General features: G+C 49.7%; 1 protein-coding gene across 1 annotated transcript in view; it reads left to right on the top strand.

Moving 5' to 3' along the window:
* Positions 1–18,349, top strand: part of XXYLT1 (xyloside xylosyltransferase 1) — a gene marked incomplete at its 5' end in the record, with an annotated part of 193,421 nt that overhangs the window by 167,349 nt on the left and 7,723 nt on the right. The gene's annotated exons all lie outside the window — the stretch shown is intronic.

Below are 18,349 nucleotides of genomic sequence, written 5' to 3'. Positions count from 1 at the left end.
GAAGTAGTGAAACGGGATCAATGCTGTTGGCATTTAGAGGACTTCATGGTTCATAAATAAGCACTCATGAGGGTCTTCACTTTCACCACCTCATTTAGGCTTAGCAGTGTGTGTGCACCCCGCCCCCTACCCCGAAGGAAAGGAAAGGATTATTGTTCCCATTGTACATATAGGTAAACTGAGGCTCAGAGAGATGAAGTTATGGGCTTAAATTTGCCTAACTTGCAAATGGTAGCACTGGTCCTAGAGCAAAGGGCTTCTGGCTCCCAGCTATTCTATCATTCAGCAAATCTTAACTGGGCTCCCACTGTGTACCAAGCACTGCTCTAGGCACGGAGATACAGCAGTGGACAAATGAATTAGCAAGATCATCTTACACAGCCTCAGGGGGTGTGAGAGCCCTTTGGTAGGCGGTTCCTGGAGTGGGAGGTGCTACTTTAGAATGGATGGCAGGGAAGGTCTCTGAATAGGCGACCTTGGAGCGAGGACCTGAACAGTGAGAGGGAGGCAGCCATGTGAAGTCTGGGGGAAGAGGATTTCAGGCAGAGGGAACAGCAAGAGCAAAGGCACCAAGAGAGGAAAAGGCTGGACTCTTAGGACTGTGGGAAGGCCAGTGTGGCTGAGGACAAAGGGGAGGGTGGGAGAGGAGGTGGGGGGAGGGGCCAGGTCGTGCAGGGTTCCATCCGCCACAGGAAGGAGTGAGGCCTTATCCTAAATGTGATGGAGAATTTGAAGCAGGGAAGTGACATGATCTGGTCATTGTTGGTGCAGAGTGTGAGGAGGAAGACCAGTAGGAGGTGATATAATGATTTAGGAAAAAGGTGATGGTGGCTTGGGCTGGTGACTGATTAAGGTGCAACGAGAAGTGAAAAAGCAGGATATATTTTATTTTTTAAATATATTTTTATTGATTTCAGAGAGGAAGGGAGAAGGAGAGAGAGATAGAAACATCGATGATGAGAATCATTGGTCAGCTGCCTCCGGCAAGCCCCCTACTGAGGATCAAGCCCGAAACCCAGGCATGTGCCCTTGAACAGAATCGAACCCGGGACCCTTCAGTACGCAGGCCGATGCTCTATCCACTCAGCAAAACCAGCTAGGGCAAAGCAGGATATATTTTAAAGGGGGAGCATCCAGGCCTTGCTGAGGATAGGGCTGGAGGAGGCTGGAGAAGAGTGAAAGAAGGAGATCAAGGCTCTCTCCTTTGCTCTCTACTCGAGTAATTTGGTGGGTGCCTTCCTGAAGATTGGGAAGACTTGGAGAGAAGCAATGTTTTTTGGGGAGTGGAATAAATCATGTCCTGTTGAGGACAAATTAGAGATGTCCATTAAACAGCCCGGTCTAGATCTCAACCATGCTGTTGGAGTTGAGGGGAGAGGTGGGTTATGGGCTATAGATCGTAGAGTCACATTTATGGCTTCAAGATGGGTAAGTGAGGCCAAACCGGTTTGGCTCAGTGGATAGAGCGTCGACCTGCGGACTGAGAGGTTTCAGGTTCGATTCCGGTCAAGGGCATGTACCTTGGTTGTGGGCACATACCCAGTGGGAGGTGTGCAGGAGGCAGCTGGTTGATGTTTCTCTCTCATCGATGTTTCTAGCTCTCTATCTCTCTCCCTTCCTCTCTGTAAAAAATCAATAAAATATATTTACAAAAAGATGGCTAAGTGAGGACATACTGCCTCCCCTTCTTTTCTTGAAAATCACCCCCAAACCGTCAGAGAACAAAAATGGAAAGTAAAACTCCGGGTCTGATGAAGTGAGGAGATAGATGTCTATAACCTACACCACAGCATGTGAAGATGGGAGACTGAGGAATGGCAAATGACTCCGCAGAGAGGAGAGAGCCCCAGTCAAATGCCTGTAGGCAGAGGGGGTGGCAGGAAGTGGGCTGGTCCACCTCGCAGGACCCCCCCCCCCCGCCCCGCCCCCAGGAGGGGGCACTCAATAGGATAGGGGAGAGTGAGGCCAGGGGAATGGGGACGGGAAATCAGGGAAGGGACTTTGAAAATCTGTGTAAGGAGAAGTAGTCCCCACCCAGATCACACCGGTGAGTACCCTTTCCCCAATCCTGCAGGGGCCTGGAACTTTTTTAATTCTCTGGATAAAATGAACCAGGAGGGCCTGAGAGTGGGGAGGGCAGTGATGAGGCTCTGACCAAAAAGAACAGACTAAGCAAGAATTGGCACCGTGAGAGGTGGCCCTGCCCCAGGCTCCGAACCAGCAGCCACACTTCTTTCCCGAGGCGGGCGTTTGGAGAAGGGACCTCTATTCTCTGGAGAAACTGAACTGCCCAGAAATCCCTGGGGCTACCGACATTTGGAGGTCCTCAAGGAAAATACCACAGACCACCTGATCACCTCACCAGGAAGCTCACCAGTCTCTGGTTTTCTGTAGCATTTGGATACAAAGTCACAGCCAAGTTTCCTCAAATACGTGAGGAAAGTCTCACCCACACAAGTCAGAGATCAAAACAATCAGAAAAAAGGCACCCAAGAGAAGCAGATGTAATACCCAGAGATGAAGAAAATGTCAAAAATAAATTATAATACCCCCAGAAAGATGAGATGGAACTGCATCCACAAAACACAAATTAAAGCCATAAAAAAGGGACAGCCAGAGATCATAAAATGTTCTTAGAAATTACAAATGATAGCTGAAATAAAAATTTAACACCAGGGTTGGATGATAAATCTGGGGAAACCTCCAGAAAGTAGAGGAAAAAAGAGAAAGGTGGAAAACAGGAAAGAAAAGGTTTTTAAAAATCAGGTCATTTCAAAAGGTCCAATAGTTCTAGAAGAGAAACCAGAAAAAGCAGTAGGGAGGCTGTAACCCAAGGGCCAGAAGAAACCAAAGAAAAGATAAGAACTAATGTACGTTCAGTTCTCAGACTGGAGGACCTAGTGCCCCCCCCCCCCGATGACGGCAAGGCCTCTATCCCCGCAATCCACATGAAACTGAAGGCCGGCAGGGGTAAAGAGAAAATCCTAACAGCTTCCGGTCAAGTGTGCGGATGATAAAATAGAGACATTGTCAGACACACACAATCTCAGAACCTGTGCCCCCCATGCCTCTTGTCTCAGGAAGCTTTTGGAGGAAAATCACGGGGAAGGAGTGAACCAAGAAAGGACCCTGCAGGGGATCCAGGCAGCGGGGGAAGGGGAGATCTGATCAGACCCAGGCTGCCGGGACACCAGCCCCACGGCAAGCCTGGAGAACAGCAGTGCCGCCGGGAGCAGGAGCTCAGAGGGGCCTGGAGAGAAAACGGAACAGATAAAGCTAGTGACACATTTGACCAAAAAATTACACTGACAGGCCTTAGGGGGTGGAGGAAGATCTAACCACATAGTAACAGAAAACAGCAGCTTTGTTCCTGTAGTGAGTCATTTTCATTTGAGGGAAGAAGACACATTTACTTGGCCATCGGTGAGTAATACTGTCATAATCATGTCAATAAAATGCTACTACGGATTTTAAAAACTTCACATGTAAGGAGGGAGGGAAAGGGCTGTAAAATATCTGAAATCATTATTTACTATATTAAGAAGACAATATATAAAATTGAGCATCAGTGGCTAGCAAGATGTGCATAATGTTTAAAAATATGGAGGTAATCCTGGAAGGAGACGACAGGTTTGGAAGAGACTGTTTTCTGAAGAAATATGAGGAAGGGGAGAGAAGGTACTGCTGGCTTTTAAAAAATAGGCTTGTGGCACTGTTAGACTTTTAAAAAAAACTTCTCATGCAACGCCTTGACAACATAAGACATCACTGGCAAATAGAGGACATTTAATGTCTCAGGACTGATTGAAGTCCATAGGAAGAGTGTAAATAGCGACTGTAAATTAGCGGCAAGGGACTGGTCTCCTCAGTATAGATTTAAAAGATTTGGCTGTTACATCACTTGTGATCACCTGTTATTGCCGCCCCCAGGGGAGAACAGCTTTCTCCTAGGTGCCCAGATGGCCTTTGTGCTGGGCTGGCTCCGACCAGCTTGCAGGAACTGAATGCTGATGTCAGGCATTTTGCTACCTGGTTGTTAAATGCATTCATCCTTCAAAACTATATAAACTTTCAATTACATAAATTATCTAAGTACAAAAATAACAAATACTCAAAATTCATCACCTCCTAATTATTTTACTACATTTTGTAATTATGTTCTGAGTGTATCTGTATCTGTATGGTGGAAATACTATCTAAAAGCATATCCTGTGCATCTTTTCCCAAGTCCGCATAGATGGCATCATTTGGGTAGCTTGAATTCAATCATGCTGGGAATATTTACACCACAGAAATTGGCTAACGCCACAAATCAGGGATTCTCTCCCCAGATCGCCATTGGTTTAACATATACCAGCTTACCCAATTCTTTGCATTTTCTCTTGGATATATGGATGGATGGATGGGTGGATGGCTGGTTGGTTGGTTATGTGGATGGGTGGATGGATGGATGGATGGATGGATGGATGGATGGTTGGTTGGTTATGTGGATGGATGGATGGATGGGTGGATGGAAGGATGGATGCATGGATAATTGGCTGTATGTTTGCAATCCCCCTCCTTTCCTGACAGTTCCAGGAGCCCAAAGGCTGTGTTATTAGTGTGTGAACAGCAGAGCAGTATGAGGAAGCCTGACTCCAGCCTGCACTAGGGTTGGCTGGGCCAGCTGAGGAGGGCAGCAAGGAGAGGCAAAGGGTCCATCCAGCAGCCTAGGAGTTCGTGCTGTCCCAGAGGCCCTGCTTATGTCAAAAAGATGGGCAGGCAGGTCCAGACATGGAACCGGACAACCTCACCACTCACACAATGGAATACTACTCAGTTGTAAAAAAGAAGGAAACCCTACCTTTTGTGACAGCATGGATGGACGTGGAGAATATTATTCTAAGCAAAATAGGCCAGTCAGAGAAAAACAAATGCCGTATAATTTCACTTATATATGGAATCTAATGAACAAAATAAATCAATAACCAAAATAGAAACAGAGTGACAGCTATCAGAGGGGAGGTGGGGTAGGGGAGCTGGATAAAAAAGGTAGAGGGATTAAGCACAAACAAAAACAGCAGACACAGACTACAGTATGGGGATTATCGGAGGAAAAGGGGGTGGTGGAGGTGGAGGAGGGTAAATGGTGATGGAAGGAGACCTGACTTTGGGCGGTGAACAGATGATGTATTATAGAATTGTACACTTGAAACCTTTATAATTTTATTAACTGATGTCACCCCCAATAAATTCAATAAACATTTAAAAAATAATAATGCTGGCCTGCATCTCCTGACCCACATCTGTGAGGTCCAGTATCTCTAAGACTTCTGCCAGTTCCCAGGGCTTGCATTGTCACAGGTGCCAGTGTGAGGCCTCCTCCTTGAACTCACCACCTCCCTCGCCTGCCACCTCCTGGGCCCACTGTTCTGTAGAAGACCCACAATCCTGATTCTTCAGATTAGATTCATGTTAGGATTTGGGTGATATGCTAATGTGTTCTCACCTTGGCGTCAGCCCGGGAGGCAGGTGGCAGGAGCTGGTTTCACTGTGGATGGTGCTGGTTTTAATAACTTGGCTAAGGTGGCTCAGCCAAATATCTCCAACAGAAAGGTCTCCTTTCCCCGTTGTAAGTAAAAATCAACCTCTGGGGTGATACTTGGGGACTGTGTGCATATCCCGCTCACCAATAGCCTTGCATGCAGTGGTTTTAGCATCCGATGATTTGCCGGCGTCAATTATCATCTCAGTGTTTGTCAGATGGTGATTTGCTAATTCTAACTCCTCCTGGATTTATCAGCGGGCAGGCATTCCACTGTAAGAACAGTGGCTCTAAACCCAGGCTGAGAATTTGAATAACCTAGGAACTTCCAAAACTGATCAGGGACCCTCCTCCCCAAATTCTGATTTACTTGGTTTGGGAGGAGCTTCAGCATCAGTATTTATTTGAAGCTCCCAGGTTATTGTGTAGTCAGGGCTGAGAACCTGCTCTGAGTGCTGGGGAGCCGTGGGAGGGTTGGATGCAGAGGAGTGAGGACTCCATTGGAGTTTCTGAAAGTCCCTCTGGCTGCAGAGGAAATGACATTTCCAAGTGGGGGCAGGGCTGGGGCAGGGAACTTAGCACAGTAAGAATGTTGTTGCGCTAATCCTGCTGAAACACCATGAAGGGGAAATCTAAGGGATAAAGGTCACGTTCAAAGGCATTTATTTGATGCTGTAGTGCTGGTTGTGGGCTGAAATTAATAAAACACGGATGAACAATCTCTTTCATATAGGTGGCATGACCCAGTGTTTCAAGCTTCATCACACCCTTCAGAACTCACAAGTATAAACTGTGGGGAGAGCAGAGAAGGATGCCAGAGAGGGGTCCGAATTCCCAGGTTGCATCTGTGCATGGACGTGGGAGCCTGGTGCAGACACTGCCCTTCCTCCGTTGTTAATGTGCAGAAGTGACTGCAGTCCTGGATTTGCTATTGCCTTCTCCGAGTGTCCGTGGGCAGGTCCCCTCCCCTCTGTGGGCCTCCGTGTCCTCACTTTCTCCAGGCCCTTCAGGCTGCAGAACTCCATGGCCCTGGGGTTATTTGTGGGAACCAGGCTCCCATTCAAAGGGCAGTGCTGGCTTGGGCTCAGTCTACTACTAACCTCTCCTCTCCCCTGTGGCCTGATTTTGGGGGACAGCAGGGAGCCCCATGGTTTTGCAGGCTGGTGAACAGATGAGGTTAACCACTCTCTTTAGATTTATCCACTTCAAGGTTCCCCCCAATGAATTGCAGGCAATGGAATGAGGGACAACTGTACTATAGCTCTGGTGCTTTGTGACCTTGGGCAAGTCACTTCACCTCTCTGGGCTTCAGGTTCCTCATCTGTTGACAGAGGGCACTGTAGCATCTTGATTGAGGTCAGGCTTTAAGGGGCAATGCCTGCCTTGGTCCTCAGAGAACTGTTGGACAGATCGAACTTGATGGCCGTTGAATCCAGTGAAGAGCCAGCAGTTGAATGTGGGGAATGAGGTCAGTTATTTCCATCAGGAGGTCGAGTCCTTAGGCCCGCCCCTCCCCACGGGAGCATAGCAAACCTGGGGCAGTGGTTTTTCTTCAGAGCCGGGTGCTGAGGTTTCATTTGATTTCTCCTTCAGCTCTCCATCCCCATCGAAAGAAGAAATTTCCTGCCCCTCAAACTTGAGGGAGTGCTGTGAGATTCAGTGAAGTAATACTTGAAAAAAAAACAGGCTGGCTATCAAACCAGCTCCTCCCTTTCCCTTCCTGGGGCTCCTCTGTCCGCATCCCAAAGGGAAAGCTGGATGGGAATGTTCGCTGAGCCCCCAGCTTCAGTGGCCCCTCCTGTGTAGGGTCCCCTCCACACTCTGCTCTTGCAGCTGCAGCTCTGGGTTCCTCGCACTTTGTTGCGGAGTCTCTGGACACACACTGCCCAGCCTGGCCCTCTGGCCCTCTGCCGGCCAAGGGTTCACCTGAAGGGACCACGCTCTCCCTTCCCTGGTAGGTTTTCTCCCTCATTGGAGACTGTCAGGCAGAGAAAGGCAGTTTAGAAGAAATCAATATTCTCAGACGGAGAAGAACTTGCTGCATTTACAGCCAGTCAATTTGGCACCAATTACATAGCACCTGGCATGAGTGGGTCCCCAAGCCGGGGAAGGAATCAGAGTTGAATCAGCCCCTGCTGGGTCACAGAGAAGCTCACAGGCCGGTGGGGAGGTGGACACAGGCATTAATATTAAAGCTAAAGAGTGTTGCCAAACCAGAAACCATTTAGGCCTCTGAGCCGCCACTTCCTCACCTGTGGGATGCTGGCAGTAATACCTACCGAGGGCTGTTCAGCAGGAAACATGATATGAATAAAATAATGCACGTGCAAGGGCTTTGCAGGCAGCAACATACTATGTGTGCTTTCCTACACATATGACCATGTTTTATAATGGTGGTGTGGGTGGAGGAGGGGCAGTGCTGACTGGGGAGCTCTGGGCATGTTTCTTGAAGGAGGTAGGATTTACACCTGGAAAAATGGTGCAATATTTAGTAGTAAGTTTGACTGTTAGTACCAGAGAAATCCAAATTAGCAACTGGCTTAAACAAAATTTAAGGCTGTTTCTTTCCATAGAAATATCCAGAGGTAGCCAAGGGCCAATATGCCAGCTCCACAGGATCAAGGATCCACAGGGTCCTGTCTTGCTGCTTTTCTATATAGAGCTTCAGCCCCAAGATTACCTCATGGTCCAGAATAGCCACTCCAGTTCCAGCCATTGCATCCACATTCCAGAGACCAGGAAGGAGAAAAAGGGAAGGAAAAAGGCATATTCCTCCCCTTTAAGAAAATGTCCCTGAAGTGGCACTTACTTTTTGACTAGGTCTTAGTTACGTGGCCATATCTTCTTCAAGAAATTGTGGGAAGTGTAGTCTTTATTCTGAGTGGCCATATTGTTCTCAAATAGTCCATGGAACAGGAAGGAACAAATATTGGGACCCACAAGCCACAGTTGTCACAGCTGGGCAGGCCTTTGGCATTCTTTTCTTTCTTTTTTTTTTTTTGCTTTAAGGAGACCTCTTTCAGCCCCTCCCATCTGCTATGCAGAAGAATGAACCAGCAGAGGGCTGGCCGCTGGCCCTGGATTCTGACTGCCCTGGGAAAGCACATCAAGGCAGACCGTTTCAGCTCTCGAGCCCTGCCAGGAATGGAGCGTTATAGCGTGCGTTTGTGCGCTGGTGTCTGAACTGCCTTGGAGGCATGAACTCATTGACCTGAAGAATTTCCCCAGGACAGCAGGGGTCCTCTCTCTCTGAGGCTTCTCTGAGGCCCAAGCAGGAAGGCTGTCTCAGAAGTTGCTGGACACTCTCCCTTCCTCTCCTCAGTGCTGGGGCTGGACAGTCTGTCTCCGGGACCCACCTCCACTTTCCCCACGGGGACAGGTGTGGCCTGACCAGCCTGGGCCTCGGCCTGGACAGGAGGGAGCCTGGGAGGAGCTGGCGGCATTGGAAGAGGACTGTGTCTGGAGGGGTTCCACTTGCTGCCTCCCTCAGGCATCCAGGCTTCAGGAACATGGGGTGTCCTGTGAGCCTCTTGGCCTTTATCCCCCGTACCCACCACTGCGTGGCTCCTTACAAAGGCCTGCTCACCCAGCTCAGGGCTCTGCCCGGGCCCCGCACCTGCCTGGCCCCGTCCTTCCATAGCCAGGTGAGCCAGCCCACCACACCTTTGCTCACACTGATCCCTGCCTGGAAGCCCTCCCGCCCCTGCCTTTCGACGTCCAGCCCCTCCTCCAAGTCCCCCTGTGCCCTCTTTCTTCAGTTCCCTGCTTCCACCCCACTTGGCTGTGACTCCCCCACACCTCAGAACCCCCTTTGCACTCAGCACACCCCTCTCCTCATGGGACCACTTTTGGTCCTGGGTGTAGGTTTTTGGCACCTGTCCTAAGTTCTGCCCTAGACTGGGACCCTTGAGGTATAGGGGCCATCTCTATTTTTTTTTACCCAAATAAGGACCTGGCCCCACAGGGGCTCAGCAGGTGTGAGCTGAAGGAACGCTGGGGAACGCCTCCCCACTGCCCACTGAATGCGCAGAAGCCAAAGTGTCTGCTCAGGGCAGCATGGTGCTAGGCCCTGGAGCTCGTAGGAACTCAGTGGTGTGTGGATGACTTAATAGACGTGGTGGGCGCTCTCAGTGCTATTAGGGCGTGGTTTGCATGGGATACACACGCTGAGTGCCACACAGCCTGGTTTCAAGTGAGCTCATGGGAATAAGCTGTCTTCGGTGACCTTGGGGACTGGCTGCCTTTCCGCACGCCAGGCCAGGAGCCCTGTCTGAGCACGCCAAGATGGCAAGAACATAAGCTCTTGTGAAGTGGGCAGAAGTGCATGTAAAATGCAGAGTTTTCAGTCTTTAAACTATAAAGCCCTGGAAGTCATGTTCCCACTCCTGCACCAGGGTAACACTGGGAACTCCACTGTGGCTGCCATTGCCAATGTCTATTTCACTGCGTCCGAACCTCACTTCTCTGAACCTCGAAGGTCAATATCACAGCACTTTCTGGATCAGCAATAAAATGATTGATCGTTAGATCCAATTAGCCAAGGCCCTGCTCTGAGGATGTGGCAAGGACCGCGTCACTCTCCCCTTCCCTTACCAGCCGCATCAATCTCTAGGTAACTGGCCCCGCCTGGTGCTGTTTAACCTGCCAGGTATGCTGCCCCAGCCTGCGGGGCAAGCCCTGGCTCCTGCTCGTCCTCTGCTGACCCTCATTTCTTCTCCCAGCTCTGCTGAGGCTGAACTGCGCCAGTTCAACACTTCGCTTTAGGGAAGAAAGTGTGTCCAGGACTTTCTACCATCCTACCCTGTTCTTAGAGAAGAAATTCAGGGCTGGCCCTAGCCTGTTTGGCTCAGTGGATAGAGTGTCAGCCTGCAGATGGAAGGGTCCTGGGTTCGATTCTGGTCCAGGGCACATACCTTGGTTGCTGGCCTCCCCCTCCCCCCCAATCCAGCCTGGTCGGGGCTCATGCAGGAAGCAACCAATCGATGTGCTTCCCCCACATCGATATTTCTCTCTGTCTTTCCCTCTCTCTTCCACTCTCCCTAAAAATCAATGGGAAAATATTCTCGGGTAAGGATTTAAAATAATAATCATAATAATAAAAGAAATTCAGCCTTGAAAGTGACCTATCAGAGGAACTTTCTCTAGGACTAACACCCTAGATTTTCCTCAGCCATTTTTTTAGCATCTCAACTTCATTTTTTTGTAGTAATATTTTTGATGCCTGAGAAGATAGGCTTTAGCTTTAAACATATGCTTTACATGCAATAGCACACTTAAGTGTACGGCCTGATGCGTCTTTGCCAGCTGGCCTTACCTGTGTAACCGTGTCGTTATTTTTAAAGTCCTGATTTTTCAAAATAGGACTCCATCAGGAGAGGAGGCCCCACCTTTGGGTGCTGGGTTAGGGCCTGGGTTGGATCCTCCAGTCCTCACAACAAGCTGGAAGGTGAGTTTAATCCTCTCCCTTGTGCAGAAGAGGAAGTACAGTTCTGAGAGTGCGGCCACCTGGCTAGTCAGAGGCTGGGCCTGCCCTCTTCCTGCTTCCCTGCTGCCCATCCTCTGACATCACCTGTTGGCTGGTCTTCCTGGAGCTGATGTGCCCAGAGTGTGGTACCCAAATAGCAGACAGATGGATGGATGGATGGATGGATGGATGGATGGACAGGTGTTGGGGGCAGCAAGGACAGCAAGTCTGTACTTTTCTTTACCTGCTGGTGTCCATGGAGGGCCTTACGCCATCCAGCGGGAGACCCAGACACGTGGCTTCTCCCTGTCAGACAGCAGGCTCTGGCACTCCCTTGCCGAGAAGCCCTGCCGTCCACTCGGAGGCCAGAGCCCACGTTTGTAAATTCTCAGGTAACAGGTAGACTTACCAGACATCTGCTGCGTCCCCATTATTTGTATCAGGCTGGTCCCCCACTCAGACATTTAACAGCAGTACACTCACTCAGAAGGACGCCAGCCATAGCCATGGCGCTGGGGCAGAGTCCTGGAGGCCCCATCAGCCAGGCATCAGCTTTAGATGGGAGGGGGGGGGAGGGAGCCTTGGGGAGATCCTGAGCATCTGGGGAAGGGCTCTCCAGGGCTCAGGCAGCACGTGTGCAGGAGGAGGATCGGAATACTGCCACAACTGTGTCCTGACACAGATCTGAGCAGAGTCCCAGGAAGAAAGGATATTCTCATTCCCAGGGAACTTGCAACCCAGCTGGAGAGACAGGCGGCAAGTTCACAGCTGGGGGGAATCAGCACCTGGGGCTCAGCTGGCCGGTCCATTTGTGTGTCCACTGCAGGCTGCCACCTGCCAGGCGCTGGAGAAGGAATGAATGACCTGCCCTAGGAGTGCACGGTCTGCAAGGAGAGCGAGGCCCCTGGACAGATAACCACAGTGCAGTCTTGTGTTTGGGTGCTGTGCTGAGTTTGAGATCATGTTAGAGCATTTCCAGGGCTACCCAGAGACCCAGAGGCCCAGAGCCTCACGGAATCTCCTGTTCGAATTCCCTGTGCTTTGGATGAGGAGCCCGGCGTCCACAGAGAAGTTACACACTCCAGGGTGGAGGACGAAGGGCAGAACCAGACCTCCTGCTCCCCTCCCAGCCCCCTCGGCCTCTCACTCACATACCCCATTCCTGCTGTTGTCCTGGAAGCCTGGACTTCAAGGAGGTGGAGAAACTGCCAGGGGTTGACGTGTTCACAGCTTGACAAAGGGGCAGGTCACAAAACTATGAAAAGCCCAGGCAGAGCTTCAAGAACTCAAAAGCTGACCTGAGGGGCCACCAGTGTGGGGACACTTCCCCCCCCCCGCACCCCCTCCCCACCCCGTTTCCAGTGGGCCCAAGGGGGTCCCTGTGGTATCAAATTACGTTCAGTCTATTTGCTTAAGAACATAACAGTGAGTGTTGTGTTTTTAGGAAGCTTTACATATAAATTAGTAAAGAAGTTTCTTCAAGTGTGACTTTGGGACGGGTCTTTCGTGGCTACCACATTCCTGTCCCGGAAGCAAGGTCCGACCAGGGATTTCCCAGACACGGTGGCGCTCTCCTGCGGGAAGTCACACAGGAGCCCTCCTACCGGATCCAAAGGCCCAGTTGCCGTGCAGATAAATCACTGACTTACCCACGTAGTGCATGGCCTTCCCTGCTGCAAGGTGGGTGCAGATTTGGAGGAAAATTCACTTTGGATGTAAGTGTCTTTGTGATTGTTCCATGTTCCTGGGACATAAGAGGCTCAGGCCCCTTGAAAGCAGAGAGCCAGGAACCGAGGGCCAGGTTCCCCAAACAGCCGGAGGCCCCGTCTCGCCCCCAGCGGTTCCCCCACTTGCCAAGAGGCCTCCGGTGCTGGCAACCCCCTGCCCTGGCTGCTGGGGGAGTCCCAGGCTTCTCCAGAGACATCTGCTTGGAATCCTGACCTTTGACCTATCTGGGCTGGCTCAGGCCTGAGAGGAAAGGAAAGTAAATAAATATAAATCTGTTTGATCACAGGCAGAATGTTTTTCAACAGGGAGCTTCCTGAGGAAGAACAGCGAACGGGGTTTGGAATGAGGGCGCTGCCAGCCTCGGCCTGTCCATGCCTTTGCTTGTCGTGGTTATGTTGGCAGCGGTGAGAATGCCACCAGGTGTTAGACGAGCAGGGTCAGACCGGACCTAGGTTCAGCAGCCGCGGTACTTGAGTTCTGGCTAAGAAAGAATTCAGAGCCAAGATTCAGACGATAAGAGAAAGTTTGTTTGGAAAGTCACTGGTAGAAGAAGTAACCCATAGAAAAAATGGGTTCAGGAAACAAGTTACCAAAGGCCAAAAAAAAAGGCCCTTGGGGCCCTGGAGAAAGGGAGGCAAGGAAAATGCACCTGGAAGGGGGGGGGGGGAGGAGGAGGGAGGGGGGGAGAAGCGGGGGGACAGGACAGGAAAGGCTCAGGGCAGGTGTGCTCTGGGAGGGAGAGGATGCTAGGTCCTCTCTCTAAGGGCCTTTAAGGGTGGAGATTTTAGGGGAGGTCCCAGGGGGAGGATCTCAACAGAATATTCATTATTCCCTCCCCGTTCCATGTGTCCTTTCTGCACTGATTGGTCCGTGCCAGGGCAAGGTGGTCATCAGTCCTCCTGGCTGATCCTGAGGTCAGCTGTGGTGGTTCTACTGATTTTTGGGGCCTGGAGCTGAAACACAGCTGGCGCCTAGAGGTATTTGATTTCAGTCAGAACCTCATTGTCCTGGGAGCTTAATGCTTAAAAGCTATTCACGGGCCCCCTTGTTTGTTCCCCCTCTAAGGGGGTCTAAGCTACATGACTGGCGACATATAGTACTAAGGGAGGAAAGGTCAGGCAGGGGAGGGTCCGAGTGAATGACCATCGATATGAAAAGTCAATAGGTCTGCCCCAGCCGGTTTGCTCAGTGGATAGAGTGTCAGCCTGCGGACTAAAGGGTCCCTGGTTTGATTTCAGTCAAGGGCACATGCTGGGTTGTGGGCTCGATCCCCTAGGCCCAGTGGTCGGCAAACTGCGGCTCATGAGCCACATGCGGCTCTTTGGCCCCTTGAGTGTGGCTCTTCCACAAAAGACCACGTGCGGGCGCGCACGTACAGTGCGATTGAAACTTCATGGCCCATACACAGAAGTCGGTATTTTGTGGAAGAGCCACACTCAAGGAGCCAAAGAGCCGCATGTGGCTCTCGAGCCGCAGTTTGCCGACCACTGCCCTAGGGGGTATGCAGGATCAATGATTCTCTCTCATCATGGATGTTTTTATCTATCGCTCTCCCTCTCCCTTCCTTTCTGAAATCAATAAAAAAATAAATTAAAATTTAAAAAGTCAATGAGTCTAAACCAGGTGACCAGTGATACGCCAAGGGAGAAAAGATTACCCTGGGGTGAGGTCCTTGTTTTTTGTTTTGCCCCTTGTTAGGCACCTGGGGCTTTCTTCCCTGGTGACCTTCTGTACCTGGCCCATCGTCCTTGCTCTGCTCATGTCTGTCTAGTTGCCACCATTAGTGCTGCTGTGCCCTGCCAGAGCCTTGCTGGGAGTAGCATCATGGCCATGGGGGTCCACAGCACTGCATGGTGGAGCCCTGTCCTTCCCTGCCAGGTCCCTCCAAGGGTCACCACCCCATGGACCAGCAGGCAGCTGATGGGCCTGGCTGGGCTCCCTGTGGCTTCCCAAGTGGAGGAGGAAATGGGTCTTTGACATTGAAGTCCAGTCTTCCTCAGGGCGGTAGAGGCAGTGCTAGGGCGGGGGCGGGGGTGGGGGGCGGTGGTGGTAGAGTGGGAAAGCCAAACTCAGGTGTTCCCTGTAGGGGTGTCCTTTGACTTTCAGGATCCTGCACGTACTTTCTGGTTCTGGTCTTTGGAGTCACTTGCTCAGGGCACCTGTCGCTTCCCCCTGTCTATCTGTCCTTGTCTGTCTCTGGCCAGAATCCTTGTGTGAACTTCAGATTCAGAAGAACTGTCGGGATCCCAGAGATACTTTCCTGGAGCTCAAGGAAGTCCAGTGGCCTGTGGACAAAAGCCAGTTTGCTAATCAGCTAGTGAAAAGCTATGGGTCTCTGTCATGCTCACCTGATGTTTACACTGGAGCTTCCAAGGGCTCCTTGAACTCCCCGCCTAGAAAACGAACTCCACACTTACCCTCTTCCCTTTCCCTTTTGCTGGGTGTCCAACTCAGTTGTTCCTCATCCCCCCCAATTCTCTTAACATTTTAAATCAGAATCCAGACAATAATCTGATGTCCCCAAAATGTCCTTTGTAATGAACCCAATTTCACTTGATTTAGTTTAATTAATTTCCTCCCTCCCTCCCTCTCTTCCTTCCTTCCCAGACACTCCTGAAGTGCTGGGCACCATACTGGAGCTAGAGCCATGGAGGTGGAGGAGAGGAGGACCCAGCCGTGCCTGCAGGGACTGTGGCATAGACCACTAGCACACCACAAAGGGCAGAAAGAGCGCTGTGCTCTGGGCTGGAGAGGCAGCCCTCAGTGGGCCCCTCACTTGCTGCACACCCACACCTTGCCCCATTCACCCCAAATCTGGACAGTTTACAACAGAAAATGCAGGTCACAAATAATGGTCCATGTAAACAGCAGAGGATCAGGAGGTGGGAAAATGAAATAAAATGGGCTCCACAGGCACCGTATATTTTTAGAAAATGGGGCTCAGCTATGGCCGGTGTGGCTCAGTGGGTTGGAGTGTCGTCTGCTGCACCAAAATGTTGTAGGTTCAATTCCCAGTCAAGGCACATACCCAGATTGCAGGTTTGATCCCCCGTTGAGGTGCATGCAGGAGTCAGAAAGTGGCATTCATTCATCCAGGAAGCTTGATGGATAACTGAAGTGGGTCAGCCAGGAAGAATAGAGAATCAGAGCCCCACTTAAGGCGTCGGCCAGACCCTGAGCTGGTGCATCACATACATCTTCACGTGTAATCCTAGAACATCCTGTGCACCAGGTACTCTGTGCATTCTCATTTTACAGAAGAATCAGGAATTATGTGGCTCACACACAGTCATACAGGTAGAGCCAGATTCAAACCCAGGTCTGTCTGACCTCAGTGCCTCTGCTCATCAAGATTCCTGTTCCCATCAGCTGCTTTTTGATCCTGGCACCTTAGGCGTCATGCATTGGCCAGTTCCGGCCTTTGGGTGCCGTGATGTATATTTAGCGCCTCCAAAGCAAGATTAACTGTTACATGTTTTGTTGATTCTGGAAACTGATTGTTGCCAATTACCCGCCAGGCTTTATCTCAGGTTATTTGTTTAAATCCCAGTCCATGCTTGCCTTGCCCACAGAGTGTTCTGGAAAGGAAAGGAACTGGAAGTCAGGTGACTGAAGCTGTAACCCTGGGCTTGCAGGTGGTCAGCAGTGTGACCTTGGAGAAGTCACTTTTCTCTGGTTTCCATTTCCTCATTCGAAAATGAAGGAATCGCAGCAACTTCACTGCTAGGACTGGGCGAGAAGTACACGTGCATCAGGAAGCATGTCCGAGCGTGTTCGTGGCAGCGCTGCGTGTGAACTGAAACCCTGAGGACCCCCTGTGATGACCCACGGTAACCCCATGAGGTAGTCGGCCTCCAAGTCAGTCCTCAATGATCCCTGCCTCCTGGCATTGCCCCAGGTGTGGTCCCTTCCTACACTGACCCAGGGTTGGTCTCTATGCCCGATAGCCAATAGCACAAGGCAGAATAATGGCATGCCACCCTTGAGCTTAGCTTAGAAAAAGATAGCAGCTTCCATCTTGGGTTCTCTCTCTTCTTCATCACTGGGGAAGCCGCCTTGTGATCAGGTGCCATAGAGAAGAACTGAGTCCTCTTGCCAACAGCCGTGTATGTGAGCCGCCTTATATGCCAGTCTCTTAACACCAGTCAAGTCTTCAGGTGACAGCAGCCCTGGCCACAGCCCAACTGAAACCTCATGAGAGACCCTGATCCAGAGCCACCAGGTAGATTGTTCCCAGATCCCTGACCTCAGAAACTGCGATGATAAATGTTTCTTGTTTTAAGCTGCTAAATTGCATCAGGGTGTGTGTGTGTGGGGGTGGGGGGGGGGGTGGGGGAGGCTAATTTGTTACACAGCAATAAATAACTACTACTACACTCATACTATAGAATGTTATGCAGCAGTTAAAAAATGGAGATCTCTGTGTCTGACATGGAAAGATTTTTAAGACATGTTGTTATGAGAAAATAATAACTACAGAAAAAGGCACAGAGCTGTATCTCTTTTATGTAAACCACCATGATCACTGCTATATATTTATACGTAGTAAATGAGCCATCATAGTATACCAACTCTCAACATTAGTTCATCTCTCAGTAAGGGGGTCAGAGAAGGATGCAAAGGAGGACTTTCATTGTTTATTCAATATATTGCCATTTACCTTAGATTTTTACCACTATAATGTGTCCACATACATATATATACAATTAAAATGTCTTTAAACAGAGGGGTTGGACTATATGAGTACTGAGATCTGTTTCAACTCTGTTGTTTTATAGTCCTATTAAAGTAGCCACAGAATGTAGATTAAAAGAATGAAATAACATTTGTCACCTCTTTGTTGGCAAAGATGGGGAAATGGTACTCTCACATCTGTTTCTGGGAGGATAAATTGAGAATCAATTGGGAAAGTTGGTTAGGATGAGAATAAGATACTGTCAACTAAAACAAAGCATGCAGCCTCCACACCCTTTGAGGTCGAGCACTTCTACTTCTAGATATTCATTCTTTTACATAGAAACATGCGACAGATGGTGTTGTGTTTAGTTACATAAATGCTATACTCTAAGGAGCTTTCTGTGACACCCCAAGGGCTGTGCGTGGCAGCAGGTGTTGCTAGAGAAACACTTTAACAGAGGCTAAATGTCCATAAATAAATAGTGTATTTTTATGCCATGAATTATTAGGAAGCTACTGAAATGAATGAGCTAGACTTATATGTCACTGTGTGGCAAATCTTTAAGACACATCAAATGAAAAAACACATTGCAGAATGTTACATATAACATGGTACCATTTAGAAACATAAACACACAATACCATTTCATTTCCTAATGGTTCCATGAAAAATCAGAGGAAAAAGTCTGTAATGGTAGAAACCAGAGTTATAAGGGTGTGCATCTGTGTCCCTGGAGAAAAAGAAAAGCATATAATTGAGGGATAACAAAAAGGAATTTAACCTTTACCTGTAATGTTCTGATTTGATTAAATAGTTATAAAGCTCTAGCAAGCACTATGTAAAAATTGTATTTAAATATTCACGTGTCATTAAAAATTAATTTAGGCCTGGCTGGCATGGCTTAGTGGTTGAGCGTCGACCTAGGAACCAGGAGGTCATGGTGTGATTCCCAGTC

The sequence above is a fragment of the Myotis nattereri genome, assembly GCF_964212035.1.
Source record: "Myotis nattereri genome assembly, chromosome: 3".
NCBI classification, from domain to species: Eukaryota; Metazoa; Chordata; class Mammalia; order Chiroptera; family Vespertilionidae; genus Myotis; species Myotis nattereri.
This window is presented reverse-complemented; position numbering and strand designations above follow the sequence as displayed.